This window comes from Hyperolius riggenbachi, chromosome 4 (genome assembly GCF_040937935.1).
Source record: "Hyperolius riggenbachi isolate aHypRig1 chromosome 4, aHypRig1.pri, whole genome shotgun sequence".
NCBI classification, from domain to species: Eukaryota; Metazoa; Chordata; class Amphibia; order Anura; family Hyperoliidae; genus Hyperolius; species Hyperolius riggenbachi.
The window spans coordinates 491,487,732-491,500,659 of record NC_090649.1 but is presented as its reverse complement, the minus strand read 5'-3'; the positions used below and the strand labels follow the sequence as shown (position 1 = coordinate 491,500,659).

The following is a 12,928-nucleotide window of genomic DNA, read 5'->3' as shown; positions in this document are numbered from 1 at the left end:
GCTTTCTTAAAATGGAAAGTATTATTAGTGATTGAGTGATTGAAGACACATCCGAGATCATGAAATTACCAATAAATAAAAAAAAAACTAAGATAAACAAAACCACCTCGTTCCCTTCTGCCTGTTCCACTGACAAACCACGATAAAAGCCTTTTTCTTACTCCCTCCGTTAAGGCGGAAGATAGATTTGTTACTGGCCCGTGACCCCGGAAGTACTTCAGTGCACCTGTTCCTTTAACACTTCCTGCTTTGCGGCACGCAGGCGCAGTCACCGTCTTTTGGGCAGCGCATGCACATTGGCTCTAGACGCGGACATGTATGAGTCATGTCCGCCCTGTCTTTTTGTCAGTTCCTTTCCTCTGATAGCCCTAATAGGCTAGAGGGAGGGGGGACAGGACGTCACTATTTCTTGGAGGCATCATTGCGCATGTTCTGCCCACCTCTATGTCATACTACAGCGCCTGCGTTCGACAGAGGAGAGGAAGATTTACTGCGCTTGCATGGGGGTCACACTCTTCCGGGTTCGGGGGATCCGACCTCGGAGGTCAGGGGCCAGAAACTGAGGCTAACGCGGCCATTCGGGGACAAACTGATTGCACTGCTCAGAAGTGCAATTAGTGAACTAAGACTGCCTTAAATAAAACAAACATTTTCCTCAGAACTTCCCTTTAAAGTGAACCAGAGACTAAGCATCCTCATGTATTTTACCATATATATCAGTGGGAACATTAGAGAAAACCCCTACCTTGCTTTCTGTTTCATTATTAACTGTTCAGATTGCTTCTATAAAATCCCCAACTGAGCATTCAGTCTGGCTTTGCTGTAATGACTCAGCTATAATGATTCCTGAGCAGAGCCACAAGGGGGCAGACTTGGGCTTGAAAAGACACAGCACAGAAGACAGACTCAGCTATAAAGATTCCTGAACAAAGCCAGACTGAATGCTCAGTCGGAGAATTTATCAGGGTTTAAAAGAAGCAATCAGAACAGTAAAGGATGAAACAGAGAGCAGGGTAGGTGTTTTCTCTAATGTTCCCACTGATATATATGGTAAAATACATAAGGGCGCTTAGTCTCTGGTTCCCTTTAAGGCGGCACAATTCTGTTTTGCATCGAACTAGGCAACCTGTCGCAGGGGACCGCAGCAGAGGGGGCTAGGGACATGGTCTGTGAGAAAGATATGAAGGCTGCCATATTCATTTCCTTTTAAAGAGACTCTGAAGCGAGAATAAAATCTCGCTTCAGAGCTCATACTTAGCAGGGGCACGTGTGCCCCTGCTAAACCGCCGCTAAACAGGGGTCCCTTCACCCTTAAACCCACCCCTCCAAGACTTGGTCGTAGTCTTGGTCGTAAATCTTCCCTTCCTGGAGGCAGGGCTAACGGCTGCAGCCCTGCCTCCAGTCGTGTCTAACAGCGGCGCATCGCTGCCTCTCCCCCGCCCCTCTCAGTGAAGGATGACTGAGGGGCGGGGGAGAGGCGGAGATACGCGTCTGACAGACACACGTGGGGCAGGGCTGAGGCGGTTAGCCCTGCCCCAATGCGGAAGCGCTCTCCCGCTTTATGGAGGGGATTTGGGGGTGAAGGGACCCCCGTTAAGCCGCGGGATAGCGGCGTTTTAGCAGGGGCACACGTGCCCCTGCTATCTATGAGGTCTGAAGCAAGATTTATTCTCGCTTCAGACTCTCTTTAAGCAATACCAGTTGCCTGGCTGTCCTGCTGATCCTCTGCCTCTAATACTTTTAGCTGTAAACCCTGAACAAGCATGCAACAGATCAGGGGTTTCTGACTGAAGTGTGACTGAATTAGCTGCATGCTTGTTTCTGGTGTTATTCAGGTACTACGGCAGCCAAATAGACCAGCAGGACAGCCAGGTAACGGTTATGGATTAAAAGGAAATAAATAGGCCAGCCTCCATAAACTACTCGCTTAGCAGCCACATAGTTAAACTAGGGGAGGGTAGGAATCGCCCAATGTGGAATAGTTCAAATAAGGTGGTAAGAAATCCTTATCTTAGAGATACCAATTTCAAGGATACAGGATTTTCAGTAGAAATATATGTTTTATTATGTACATCAGAGCGCGTTTCGCGGCTACAACCGCTTCATCATCAGGTAAAGTTCAAGTGCCTTGGGAGTTCTGCGGTGGTAATCAGCCCTGAGCGCCATAGTTAAACTGTGCACGGCAGGGTCACATTCATCCTGCTGCTTAGGAAGTGCGCCATCCCCAGCCTGAGAGGCTATGCAGCAGAACGCTGTGAAGGGTACCTGTCCAGGCAGTTAAAATAGCTTCTCCTCTCCAGCATCCGCAGCGCTGTAATGCCAACATCGCCTTCTGAGTCCCGATCACATATGGCATGTGGTCGGAACCCAGAGGCTGGTGTCTGCATTGCAGCGCTGCCCGGTGGTGGAAGAGGTGTGACTTATCCCCCACTTGGTGGCGCTGTAACGCCAACACCATCCTCTGAGCCCTGGTCATATCACATGATCCAAAGGAGAGGTCTGCATTGCAGCGCTGCGGGTGAAGGAGAGGAGAAGCCAGTCCAGCGTCTGGACAGGTACCCTTGACACTGCCCTGCTGCCCACTCTGCATTCGTTTAGCCAGCCCGGCTGCTCTGCCACAATGTAAAAATGAGAACCTGAACCTGAAGTGAGAGGTATATGGAGGCTGCCATATTTCCTTTTAAACAATACCAGTTGCCTGGCAGCCTTGCTGATCCTCTGCCCCTAATACTTCTAACCATAGACCCTGAACAAGCATGCAGCAGATCAGAGGTTTGTGACAAACATTTGACAAGATTAGCTGCATGCTTGTTGTGGTCAGGTGTGTGAAGGTGGCCACACGATACAATAAAATGATCCGATTTTACAGCAATTCGATAAAAACGATCGGATCTCCCGAAAAAAAACCGAAAGCTTTTTTTTTCATTCGACTGAAAAATCTGATCGGATTTCCCATTTTTTATTTTTTATGTTAATCGATCCGGAATGCCAGATATTTTTCTTCAATCTTGCTAAAGATTGTTTGGTGTGTGTTGGATTGTCAATTTATTAATATGCATACGCTAGCAATTTTTCCAATTTTATCATAATTGGGGAAAAATTGAACATGTGTGTGGTACATTGGTCATATTTTTGAAATGTTACAATCAGTCAGAAAAATTGATTGCAATTCTTAAATTGAACAGATATTTAAAAAAATTGTATAGTGTGTGGCCACCTTCAGTCAGACACTACGGCAGCAAGAATGATCAGCAGGACACCAGGGCAACTGGTAAAGTGCACAAATTACATATCGCCCCTGAGTTGTGACAGCTCTGTCGTCATAGCGACAGCAGAGAGGGGACTGCGGCAATGGAAGAGCGGCGTGACTGGTAGGAGTGAAGGGTATGTGCGGCGATCCGTCGGGAGGTGCCATTCATTGGTACCAGCAGTCTCTGGTCCTTAAGGGGGAAGAGACTGCTGGTACTGAAGGGGTTAATATGGCCCAACCCAGGCGTGTCCCAGTGTTTGGTCAATACAATAAAATCCAGAGGGTCCGCACTCAATTAAAGGTTTTTTGTTTTTTAAATTCACATCACATACTAGATATCCATTCAATCAACTAACGAACATTTCGGGGCCACGGCAAGTTCCCTTTGTCAAGGTATTTGACAAAATGGCAATGTCCAGTGTTTGGTCAGACTCTGCATCTCACCAGATCGCCCGACCTTTGCACTAGTTATACATGGGACAGAACCTGCTCATCTCCATGGTATAGGAGAATTCACAATTAATGAGGAGAGATGGGAATTCCATGGTTACAAAAACCTCTACCTCATTCTAATACTAAAGCCAGACGGACGTCAGCTGGGGAGGAAGTCTACAGTAGAGTCCATAGTAGGCTTCTCATCCACAAGTGGTGACATGCTGGGGCTGAGCAGAGCCCCATATGCAATATCAGCCAGCGCTGTTAGGGTAGTAAGGCTTTATACCACAGGTGACAAACACGCCCTGGGGCCGAATGCGGCCCTCCCTGTCATTTTATGTGGCCCTCCAGAGCTTTGAATGGGCATCATTGTAAGCAGTAAAAGAATAACCACCTCCCCATGCAGAGGAGCACACTGGTGAAACAGTGTCTGGGGTCCCCTCTGCAAAATTACCATGGGGCCCAACCAGGCATCCAAACCCCCTCGTGTGGCAGCTTACCAAAAAGACTAGGGGGGGTGGACACTTGGCATCCAGCCTTAGGCTACATTTCATCTTCATGCTTGTCTGCCAAAGCAGCGAAGGGTAGGCCTGAAAGCTAAATCGAAATCGTGATCACCAAGATCACAATTTCGGAATCGTCAAAGCGGCAATTATCGCGATCACGTCATTTCCACATGGGGGAAGTTTGAAGAAGTGTGCTTGGCAAAACTCCTGGTTCCTGTATGTCACATGACATACAGGAAGTATTCCGTGCATTAGAAGCTATGTCCAGAACTGATGCAGCTTGGGGGACAGAGGAGGCACAGAGAGACACAGAGAGAAAGAGCAGGCACAGAGACACAAAGGGGGCAAGAGAGAGACCCAGAGGAGGCATAAAGAGGCAAAGGGGGCACAAAGAGACAGAGGAGGGAACAACTAGGCAAAGAGGGGGAACAAAGCTTGATTGGAAGGAAACTGCATCGAATCGAAATCGCAATTTCAGACAGAAATCGCTCAATCCAATTCTTTCCTAAAATCGTTTAGGCCTAGCGAAGGGGCTTGTAAATAATAAACCGCTCCACTGTGCTACTCTGCAGAAGTTGGAGGAGCTGCTGCACTGTGCTACTCTGCAGAAGGGGAGGAGCTGCTGCACTGTGCTACTCTGCAGAAGTTGGAGGAGCTGCTGCACTGTGCTACTCTGCAGAAGGGGAGGAGCTGGACTTCCAGGCTTCCGATAGTTACACCACTTCGCTTGAGAGACTGTTCAATAAATGTTAAATCTTAATAAACAATTTGTCCCGTGACTTAAGACTAGGTTTTAGATTTTAATCCCTTACATGATTGAGTTTGAGACCCCTGCTCTATACTAAAAAGGAGAATAATAAAAGGAAAGTGCTGATCACTACACTGTCACAGCAATCCTTTTATTAAAAAAAAAACCAAAAAAAAAAAAAACCCAGACGTGTTCCGCTCCCCCATCGCCCTCACAAAGGCGTGCCGGCTCCCCCATCACCCTCACAAAGGCGTTCCAGCTCCCCCATCACCCTCACAAAGGTGCATTTTAATAAGTGTTCGATAGTCAGCTCCCGGACCACTCATGCTGGGCTGTCTGATACACCTACCGTTATTTCTGTAAGAGATTCTTCATCGTAGAATCTTGATGCTCTTGAGGTGGAACAATGGTGACCGTCAGCACATTTCCGCTGGACTACTCATTCCCAACAGCTGAAGGGTTGCAGTGTTTCAGTATGAGGTGGCATTTATGACTCCAAGGCAACGAGGACAGTGCAAGTGAAAAAGGAGACTTTCGTTTCCTGTGCGGGTATGCCCTTGCATTACCGAGCTGCCACAAGAACTGCAAAAAAAAAAGGGAAAAAAAAAAGTGAGTGAACAAAAATTACACACTTTTCCACAAGCAGTCGACAGGCAGTGAAAAGACTCTTGAACTCTTACAACAGCTCGCTGCTACCTGGTAATTGCTTGCAGAGCACACAGTTAAAGGGGCACTATGATGAATAAATGTAAAATTTTAAATATGTGCAAACAGACAAATTAGTATGTTTTTCCAGAGTAAAATGAGCAATAAATTACTTTTCTCCTATGTTGCTGTCACTTGCAGTAGGTAGTAGAAATGTGACAGAAGCGACAGGTTTTGGACTAGCCCATCTCTTCATAGGGGGATTCTCAGGGATTAATTTTTAAAAGCACTTATTGAATGGCAGTTGCTCTGTCCAACTGCTAAAAAAGCTGTAGCGAGCAGGGAAGCTGGCCAGCATCATTGTTTAAATCATTTTTAGGGAATAGCTTTATACAGAATAAAAACCTTGCTGAGAATCCCCCTACGAAGAGATGGACTAGTCCATAACCTGTCACTTCTGTCAGATTTCTACTACCTACTGTAAGTGACAGCAATATAGGAGAAGAGATTTCCAAAGCTACCCTTTCCCTCTCTGGCCAACTTTCTAGGAGTTTCATAGAGAGAATGCTCTTTAAATATGTACACACACTAGACAAGACTAAACTCGGCTGAGACAGCAGATAGAGATCCGCCTTGGGCAGGAATCTAGTGTGTGTAGGAGTCTTCACCAGATCTTTAGTGACGACCGATTTTTATAGTTCTCAGAGTAAATTATTTCATACTGAATGTCCTCGTTTTACTTTTGCTTCATTAAGTTTCATATAACCGGCATGAGAGGAGGATAATGCTGTAACATGCTGCATCTGCCCACAGATTTCAGAACTGCAAGAAAACTGCCAGCCAACTTTTCCCCCCTTTACTGTAATCTGATGAATTGTTAATGCAAGTCGCACCAGATGGTGAATTAAACATATTGCATGATCACGAGACAGAAGATAGCACAGTGACTTCAGATGCCAAGCACGGTTCAAAGCCTGCCGTCAACGCCTGCCGTGCAGGAAGTATAGGAGGGTATGGGGCAAGATATGGGAAATGTACGGAAATTAAGAACACATCGCTTTCAGGCAGATGGATTAGGTACACCCTGAAAAGATTTTAAAAAGGGATGTTTTTCACACAGGCCAAACATGTTTACTCACTGCGTGCAGGGGAACATGAAGCAACGGTTCCCGTTTCTGTGGGGAGGACATAAGGAATGAACCTACTTCCTGCACAATCAGGTCCCAACCTGCATACATGGGGCAAAGAGCGGCCTACCCAACAATGAAGCTGAGGCTGCTCCAAAGGGCACCAGTACCAGAATGACAAAACACTTCACCAAACAAGCATATATCACTGTACAAGGCAGACAGTATGTAAGGATGTCTACACACCATGCAATTTTACCATCAGAGCGATAGGTGAGTAATAACACTAGCTCTGCAGGGAGGCAAAGGAGGGGGGCCCAAGTGGGTGGAGGGAGAAACGTGGTCAGCCTCTTCCCTACTGCATCCCTGGCGTAGCGATTAGCACTCTCGCCTTGCAGCGCTGGGTCCCCGGTTCAAATCCCAGCCACGGCACTATATGCACGGAGTTTAAATGTACTCCACATGTCTGTGTGGGTTTCCTCCGGGCACTCAAGTTTCCTCCTGCATCCCCCTCCCCAAAAAAATACAGATAAGGTAATTGGTGTCCCCCTAAATTGGTCCTACAATACACACACACACACGATACGTACACAGAAATATGACTATCGTAAGGGCTAGATTGTGAGCCCCTCTGAGGGACAATTGCTTATGCAATGAATGTCTATGAGAAGGTTCATATCAGCGCGGGTCGTGCGCTGTCTATTCAGTAAAGCGGTGCGGGGACCATTTTTAAGTCGATTCCGCCTCAATGGAAATAATAGGATAAACCCAAAACGCTCAACACAATCGGTTTGTGTAGCGATTGCGTTTTTAGGAATAAATACATTGTAGTTATTGTTTTCCGGGTCAAAGAGTTCACTTCCTGACTTGCAGCATACACAGATCTCTGCACAGCAGGAGAGCAGCATCCAGTGCAGCCTACACACACAGGAGCACAGCCTACACACAGATCTCTGCACAGCAGGAGAGCAGCATCCAGTGCAGCCTACACACAGATCTCTGCACAGCAGGAGAGCAGCATCCAGTGCAGCCTACACACAGATCCCTGCACAGCAGGAGAGCAGCATCCAGTGCAGCATACACAGATCTCTGCACAGCAGGAGAGCAGCATCCAGTGCAGCCTACACACAGATCTCTGCACAGCAGGAGAGCAGCATCCAGTGCAGCCTACACACACAGGAGCACAGCCTACACACAGATCTCTGCACAGCAGGAGAGCAGCATCCAGTGCAGCCTACACACAGATCTCTGCACAGCAGGAGAGCAGCATCCAGTGCAGCCTACACACAGATCTCTGCACAGCAGGAGAGCAGCATCCAGTGCAGCCTACACACAGATCTCTGCACAGCAGGAGAGCAGCATCCAGTGCAGCCTACACACAGATCTCTGCACAGCAGGAGAGCAGCATCCAGTGCAGCCTACACACAGATCTCTGCACAGCAGGAGAGCAGCATCCAGTGCAGCCTACACACAGATCTCTGCACAGCATGAGAGCAGCATCCAGTGCAGCCTACACACAGATCTCTGCACAGCATGAGAGCAGCATCCAGTGCAGCCTACACACAGATCTCTGCACAGCAGGAGAGCAGCATCCAGTGCAGCCTACACACAGATCTCTGCACAGCAGGAGTGCAGCATCCAGTGCAGCCTACACAGATCTCTGCACAGCAGGAGAGCAGCATCCAGTGCAGCCTACACACAGATCTCTGCACAGCAGGAGAGCAGCATCCAGTGCAGCCTACACACACAGGAGTACAGCCTACACACAGATCTCTGCACAGCAGGAGAGCAGCATCCAGTGCAGCCTACACAGATCTCTGCACAGCGGGAGCGCAGCATCCAGTGCAGCCTACACAGAGATCTCTGCACAGCGGGAGAGCAGCATCCAGTGCAGCCTACACACAGATCTCTGCACAGCGGGAGAGCAGCATCCAGTGCAGCCTACACACAGATCTCTGCACAGCAGGAGTGCAGCATCCAGTGCAGCCTACACACAGATCTCTGCACAGCAGGAGAGCAGCATCCAGTGCAGCCTACACACAGATCTCTGCACAGCAGGAGAGCAGCATCCAGTGCAGCCTACACACAGATCTCTGCACAGCAGGAGAGCAGCATCCAGTGTAGCCTACACACAGATCTCTGCACAGCGGGAGAGCAGCATCCAGTGCAGCCTACACACAGATCTCTGCACAGCAGGAATGCAGCATCCAGTGCAGCATACACACAGATCTCTGCACAGCGCGAGTGCAGCATCCAGTGCAGCATACACACAGATCTCTGCACAGCGCGAGTGCAGCATCCAGTGCAGCCTACACACAGATCTCTGCACAGCAGGAGTGCAGCATCCAGTGCAGCCTACACACAGATCTCTGCACAGCGGGAGAGCAGCATCCAGTGCAGCCTACACACAGATCTCTGCACAGCAGGAATGCAGCATCCAGTGCAGCATACACACAGATCTCTGCACAGCGCGAGTGCAGCATCCAGTTCAGCATACACACAGATCTCTGCACAGCGCGAGTGCAGCATCCAGTGCAGCCTACACACAGATCTCTGCACAGCAGGAGAGCAGCATCCAGTGCAGCCTACACACAGATCTCTGCACAGCAGGAGAGCAGCATCCAGTGCAGCCTACACACAGATCTCTGCACAGCGCGAGTGCAGCATACACACAGATCTCTGCACAGCAGGAGAGCAGCATCCAGTGCAGCCTACACACAGATCTCTGCACAGCGGGAGAGCAGCATCCAGTGCAGCCTACACACAGATCTCTGCACAGCAGGAGTGCAGCATCCAGTGCAGCCTACACACAGATCTCTGCACAGCAGGAGAGCAGCATCCAGTGCAGCCTACACACAGATCTCTGCACAGCAGGAGAGCAGCATCCAGTGCAGCCTACACACAGATCTCTGCACAGCAGGAGAGCAGCATCCAGTGTAGCCTACACACAGATCTCTGCACAGCGCGAGTGCAGCATCCAGTGCAGCATACACACAGATCTCTGCACAGCGCGAGTGCAGCATCCAGTGCAGCCTACACACAGATCCCTGCACAGCAGGAGAGCAGCATCCAGTGCAGCCTACACACAGATCTCTGCACAGCAGGAGAGCAGCATCCAGTGCAGCCTACACACAGATCTCTGCACAGCAGGAGAGCAGCATCCAGTGCAGCCTACACAGATCTCTGCACAGCGGGAGTGCAGCATCCAGTGCAGCCTACACACAGATCTCTGCACAGCGGGAGAGCAGCATCCAGTGCAGCCTACACAGATCTCTGCACAGCGGGAGTGCAGCATCCAGTGCAGCCTACACACAGATCTCTGCACAGCGGGAGAGCAGCATCCAGTGCAGCCTACACACATCTCTGCACAGCAGGAGAGCAGCATCCAGTGCAGCCTACACACAGATCTCTGCACAGCGGGAGTGCAGCATCCAGTGCAGCCTACACACAGATCTCTGCACAGCTGGAGAGCAGCATCCAGTCCAGCCTACACACAGATCACTGCACAGCTGGAGTGCAGCATCCAGTGCAGCATACACACAGATCTCTGCACAGCTGGAGAGCAGCATCCAGTCCAGCCTACACACAGATCACTGCACAGCGGGAGTGCAGCATCCAGTGCAGCCTACACACAGATCTCTGCACAGCAGGAGAGCAGCATCCAGTGCAGCCTACACACAGATCTCTGCACAGCGGGAGAGCAGCATCCAGTGCAGCCTACACACAGATCTCTGCACAGCGGGAGAGCAGCATCCAATGCAGCCTACACACAGATCCCTGCACAGCAGGAGAGCAGCATCCAGTGCAGCATACACACAGATCTCTGCACAGCGGGAGAGCAGCATCCAGTGCAGCCTACACACAGATCCCTGCACAGCAGGAGAGCAGCATCCAGTGCAGCATACACACAGATCTCTGCACAGCGGGAGAGCAGCATCCAGTGCAGCCTACACACAGATCCCTGCACAGCAGTAGAGCAGCATCCAGTGCAGCATACACACAGATCTCTGCACAGCAGGAGAGCAGCATCCAGTGCAGCCTACACACATCTCTGCACAGCGGGAGTGCAGCATCCAGTGCAGCCTACACACAGATCACTGCACAGCGGGAATGCAGCATCCAGTGCAGCCTACACACAGATCTCTGCACAGCAGGAGTGAAGCATCCAGTGCAGCATACACACAGATCTCTGCACAGCGGGAGTGCAGCATCCAGTGCAGCCTACACACAGATCTCTGCACAGCGGGAGAGCAGCATCCAATGCAGCCTACACACAGATCCCTGCACAGCAGGAGAGCAGCATCCAGTGCAGCATACACACAGATCTCTGCACAGCGGGAGAGCAGCATCCAGTGCAGCCTACACACAGATCCCTGCACAGCAGGAGAGCAGCATCCAGTGCAGCATACACACAGATCTCTGCACAGCGGGAGAGCAGCATCCAGTGCAGCCTACACAGAGCTCTGCACAGCGGGAGAGCAGCATCCAGTGCAGCCTACACACAGATCTCTGCACAGCGGGGGTGCAGCAGCCAGTGCAGCCTACACACAGATCTCTGCACAGCGGGGGTGCAGCAGCCAGTGCAGCCTACACACAGATCTCTGCACAGCAGGAGAGCAGCATCCAGTGCAGCCTACACAGATCTCTGCACAGCAGGAGTGCAGCATCCAGTGCAGCCTACACACAGATCACTGCACAGCAGGAGTGAAGCATCCAGCGCAGCCTACACACAGATCTCTGCACAGCGGGAGAGCAGCATCCAGTGCAGCATACACACAGATCTCTGCACAGCGGGAGTGCAGCATCCAGTGCAGCCTACACAGATCTCTGCACAGCGGGAGTGCAGCATCCAGTGCAGCCTACACACAGATCTCTGCACAGCGGGAGAGCAGCATCCAGTGCAGCCTACACACATCTCTGCACAGCAGGAGAGCAGCATCCAGTGCAGCCTACACACAGATCTCTGCACAGCGGGAGTGCAGCATCCAGTGCAGCCTACACACAGATCTCTGCACAGCTGGAGTGCAGCATCCAGTGCAGCATACACACAGATCTCTGCACAGCAGGAGAGCAGCATCCAGTGTAGCCTACACACAGATCTCTGCACAGCGGGAGAGCAGCATCCAGTGCAGCCTACACACATCTCTGCACAGCAGGAAGGCAGCATCCAGTGCAGCCTACACACAGATCTCTGCACAGCAGGAGAGCAGCATCCAGTGCAGCCTACACACACACACACACACACACACATCTCTGCACAGCTGGAGTGCAGCATCCAGTGCAGCCTACACACAGATCTCTGCACAGCAAGAGAGCAGCATCCAGTGCAGCATACACACAGATCTCTGCACAGCGGGAGTGCAGCATCCAGTGCAGCCTACACAGATCTCTGCACAGCGGGAGTGCAGCATCCAGTGCAGCCTACACACAGATCTCTGCACAGCGGGAGAGCAGCATCCAGTGCAGCCTACACAGATCTCTGCACAGCGGGAGTGCAGCATCCAGTGCAGCCTACACACAGATCTCTGCACAGCGGGAGTGCAGCATCCAGTGCAGCCTACACACAGATCTCTGCACAGCGGGAGAGCAGCATCCAGTGCAGCCTACACACATCTCTGCACAGCAGGAGAGCAGCATCCAGTGCAGCCTACACACAGATCTCTGCACAGCGGGAGTGCAGCATCCAGTGCAGCCTACACACAGATCTCTGCACAGCTGGAGTGCAGCATCCAGTGCAGCCTACACACAGATCTCTGCACAGCAGGAGAGCAGCATCCAGTGTAGCCTACACACAGATCTCTGCACAGCTGGAGAGCAGCATCCAGTGCAGCCTACACACAGATCTCTGCACAGCGGGAGAGCAGCATCCAGTGCAGCCTACACACAGATCTCTGCACAGCAAGAGAGCAGCATCCAGTGCAGCCTACACACAGATCTCTGCACAGCGGGAGTGCAGCATCCAGTGCAGCCTACACACAGATCTCTGCACAGCAGGAGAGCAGCATCCAGTGCAGCCTACACACAGATCTCTGCACAGCAGGAGTGCAGCATCCAGTGCAGCCTAAACACAGATCTCTGCACAGCGGGAGAGCAGCATCCAGTGCAGCCTACACACAGATCTCTGCACAGCAGGAGAGCAGCATCCAGTGCAGCATACACACAGATCTCTGCACAGCGAGAGTGGAGCATCCAGTGCAGCCTACACACAGATCTCTGC

At 50.9% G+C, this 12,928-nt stretch overlaps 1 protein-coding gene across 2 annotated transcripts in view; it reads right to left on the bottom strand.

The window, feature by feature from the left end:
* Positions 1-12,928, bottom strand: part of SOCS5 (suppressor of cytokine signaling 5) — a 79,162-nt gene that overhangs the window by 43,575 nt on the left and 22,659 nt on the right. For both annotated transcript variants that reach the window (XM_068233040.1, XM_068233039.1), the window contains exon 2: positions 5,289-5,521. The gene's annotated coding sequence lies outside the window, so the exon portion shown is untranslated. The remainder of the gene's footprint in view (positions 1-5,288; positions 5,522-12,928) is intronic.